Raw genomic sequence first — 4,449 nt, forward strand, 5'->3', positions numbered from 1 at the left:
TAGTTTCAATCTTTATAAATTTATTGAGACTTGTCTTGTGACCCTACAAATGGTCTCTCTTGGAGTACGATTGATGAGCACTTGAAAAGTAAAGTACACCCTGCTGTTTGGGGGTGCAGTGCTTCATAGATATTTGTTAGGTCTAGTTCATTTATCATATTATTCACACTCTCTTTCTTTATTTATCCTCTGTCCTAATTTTCTATCCAATACTGAGAGGGGTGTATTGAAGTCTCCAACTATTACTATAGAGGCATCTATTTCTCCATTCAGTTTTACCAGTGTGTTCCTCATGTATCTTTGGTCACTCAGGTTAGGTGTATAAATATTTAATACAGCTATCTCTTCTTGGTGAATGGCCTCTTTTAAAATATATGACCTTCTTCATCCTTTATAACAGCTCTTCACTTGAAATCTATTTGTCCAATACAAATATCATTACTCCAGTCTCTTTTGTTTTCTATTTGCATGAAATACCTTTTTCCAACATTTTACATTTAACCCGGTTGTGGCCTTATATCTGAAGTGGGTCTTTTGTAGAAAACATTTAGATGGCTCATATTTTTTAATTCATTCTATCAGTCTATGTCTTTGGATTGGGGAATTTAAACCATTAAAGTTTAATGTTATTATTATAAAGCCATTACTTACATCATCCATTTTGTCCTTTGTTTCCCTCAGAATATCATTCTATTGTCTGCCTTTTTACACTTTAATTTTTACCCTTCCTAATATCTTCATTTATATACTCTTCTGGAAATCTCAACATTGCTTTTTCCTTGGAAGCTGCAGCACTCCCTTCAGTATCTCTTGTAATTCTGGTCTTTTAGTAATGTGTTTCATCAATTTTTATTTGTCTGTGAAAACATTGAAATCACCCTCATTTTTGAAGTACGGTTTTGCCAGATGTAGAATTCTTCTCGCCTCCATGGTTTCTGATGAGGGTTCTGCACTTAATCTTTTCAAGTATTTTTTGTATGTGTTGCTTTCAGAATCCTCTATCTCTGACATTTGTCCTTCTGAATAGTAGGTGTCTCAGAGTAGGTCTATTTGGATTTATTCTTTCTGGGGTGCATTGTCCTTCTTGGATATTGATGCTTATGTCTTTCAAAAGGGTTGGGAAGTTTTCAGTCATTATTTCCACAAATATTCTTTACTCCCCATTTCCAATCTCTTCTCTTTCTGGAGCACTGACAATGTATACAAACATTTCTCATTTCCATTCAATTTTCTGAGACTCAGTTTCATTTTTTCCATTCTCTTCTCTTTTTGTTCTCTTGACTTTTCAATTGAGATATTGTGTTTTTGAAATCACTAATTCTGTCCTAGAGCAATTAAAATCTGCTCATATATGTCAATATCTTTTTATTCTCATCCATCATGTCTTTCATTCCCATAAGGTATGTTACTTTTCTTTGCAGACTTTCAAGTTGTTCTTTATGCTCACTCCGTATCTTCTTAATATCCTTTATTTCTTTAGTCATATTTTCTTTAAATTCTTTGAATTGATTTAGGAGAGTTGCATGTTTATCACTTATGAATTATCTTAAATCCTGTATCTCTTCAGGTCATTTGGTTTGTTTCTTTGGCTGGGCCATCTCTTCCTCTTTTCTAGTATGGCTTGTGATTCTTTGCTGATGTCTAGCTATCTGAATATGTTGGTGAATTTACTCTGATGGCCAAATTCTCTCTTCCATTTTTTTTTCACAGCTCTTCTTTGTTATTTGTTTCAACTTATTCTATGTTCTTCAAATTACCCCATACTTACCTAGCAGGAGAGATACAAAGATCATGAAGGTGGTTTTTCCCAGGGTGAGGTCTACCCATTGTACTCTGGATGTGCGATTTCTCTGAGTATGGGAAAATCTCCTGCCTAATTTGTGGTAGTGGGTGACTGCATTTGTGTTCTCACATTTTTAAAAAATCACCCAGCTTAGGTTATCAAAATCAGACCAAGGGTTCACCAATGGGGTGTAGATTTTCTCCCAGTGGTTAGGATATATAGGATATAGAGAGAAGTAGAAACTTTTTTTCCCATCCAATTTTCAGAAATGTTGGCAGATGGCACTCAACACCACATATTTCCATGGAAGTGTTTCAGTCTTGGCTTTCCTGTGTCTTGGTCTATCTAGAGCTGAGATTCTTATGGGGCTTTGCTGGCCAAATTCACAAAAAGCCTCCCACCTCCCTGTCCATTTTACCTTGAATTAGCTGAAAGGGAGGAAGAAATCTGTTCCCATACCAGTCAGCTGCAATGGACCAGGGGTTTTACCCTAGCTTAATATCTTTGCAGTGGGGAGGGGAGCCAGCCCAAACACTGCAGGCATTTGGTAACTGGCATTTGTTGTTTTGGGTTCTTCCTCTCTCTGTCCCTTACCTTCCTGGCACTTGTATAGCACTGTACTGTTTTGCTGACCCCCATAGCAGTTCCCTCAGATAGCTTTTGACACTTTCTCCATTGTTTTTGTGAGAGAATTGAGTCTTGCCTGCCAAATCTAATACCATCTTTTCACAATTCTCTCTCAGTGTAGTTTTCACTTCAATTTCCCTAATTGCTGCTGATGTTGAGCAATATTTCATGTGGGTTTTTTCCTTCATTTTTATTTCTTCTTTGGACAATTGTCTTTTCAAATCTTTTGCCCATTTTTTAAAATCCAGTAGTTTGTCTTTTTATTGTTGAGCTATATGATCTCTATATATCATGGATATTATATCCTTATTTGATATGTGATTGCCAAATATTTTCTCCCATATGCTTGCCTGCCTTTTTGCCATTTTGACAAAGTCCTTTGAGGTACAAAAGTTTTTAATTTTGAGAGGTCCCATTTATCTATATTTTCCTTTTTTGCTTGTGCTTTGCATGTAAGGTTTAAGAAGCCACCACCCACCACAAGATCTTGAAGCTCTTTCTCTATAACATCTTCAAGTATTTTTTATGGTTGTTGGTTTTATATTTAGGCCCTTGATACATTTTGAGTTAATTTTTGTATAAGATGTGAGATATGGGTCACATTTCTTTCTTTTGGATATGGCTATTATTTTCCCAGCACCATTTGTTGAATAGACTCTTCCAGTCCAGCGGGGGTGACTTGATAGCCTCATCAAAAATCCCTTGACCATAGCTGTGAGGGTCTATTTCTGAGGTCTTTATTCAGTTCCATTGGTCAATCTGCCTGTATTTATGCTGACACAGATGTCTTTATATCTCTTGACATACTACCCTGTGGATGTTTTCTTTCTGAAACATCACAAAATGCCTGAAAATAAAATCTGTAATTCAGCCAATAAAATTCTTGAGCTGCTCTTTTTGCCAAGATTTGGCATAAAAGATGACATTGACATACATGATTTCTACTCCACATAAGTCAATGACTGGGAGAGTCACTAATAATATGGTATAATGAGTGAATATATCATACTTTGATGTTAGAAAAGTAACTTTTTGTGAGCCCAATGTAGGCACCAGTGTTGGACTTGAATAACCAAGAAAATCTTCCAAATTATTAACATCTAAGCCAGGAATTGAATGACATTATTGCCAGATTTTTTTCTTTTTAAAAGTTTTAATTATTTGTGCTCCACACATTCCATTCATAACATACAATCCATGGCTCTCAGCATAATCACATAACTTTGCATACATCAACACAGTGAATTTAGAACATTTTCACTACTTCAAAAAGAAGGCTACCATACTCTTTATTTCTTCTATTAATGCTCTTTAGCATTGTTAAGGTGCTTTTGTTACAGTTGAAAATATTATAATATTACTGTTAACTATAGTCAGAATTTGCATTATTTGTATTGTTCCCCTATAACACCCTATTATTAACATCTTGTATGAGTGGTATACATTTATTATAGTTCATTAAAGAGCACTCTTATATTTGTATTATTGACTATATTCATCAACCACAACTGGATTCATTATGTTATATAGTGCCAAGTTCATTGTCTAGTTTCCTTCTAATGACATAAACAACCATAAACTTCCCCTTTCAACCACAATCATGCCCATATAGGAACACTCACAATAATTTGCTACCATGATGTGTATCCATTTTAAAACCTTTACAGTCAACCTTATTAAAAAGTCTGCACACATTAAGTATCAGTTCCCCATTATCTATCCTCATTGTCTCTCCTGGTAACTTATGCTCTAGATCTTAGCTCCATGAGTTTACTTATTAGTTTGTATTACTGAGGCCATAGAAGATTTGTCTTTTGCATGTGATGTATTTCATTCAACATGATGTCCTCAAGATTCATCCATGTAGTTGCATACATCAGGACTTCATTGTTTCACCCATGTCTCTCACAGTCCTCTGGAAACCACCCACTTCAATCCTTCCAGTTTCTGCCCTTTTATATACACTTTCCCTAAATCATTTTGGTTGTCCCACTTGGGATTTCAAGAATTATCACTCCCTCAAGCCTGACTTTTAGATA

At 35.4% G+C, this 4,449-nt stretch overlaps 1 pseudogene; it reads left to right on the forward strand.

Moving 5' to 3' along the window:
* The first annotated feature begins 1,760 nt into the window (after positions 1-1,760).
* LOC131276506 (U1 spliceosomal RNA) lies at positions 1,761-1,915 on the forward strand (annotated as a pseudogene).
* The last annotated feature ends 2,534 nt before the right edge of the window (positions 1,916-4,449 follow it).

The sequence above is a fragment of the Dasypus novemcinctus genome, chromosome 28 (genome assembly GCF_030445035.2).
Source record: "Dasypus novemcinctus isolate mDasNov1 chromosome 28, mDasNov1.1.hap2, whole genome shotgun sequence".
Taxonomy (NCBI): domain Eukaryota; kingdom Metazoa; phylum Chordata; class Mammalia; order Cingulata; family Dasypodidae; genus Dasypus; species Dasypus novemcinctus.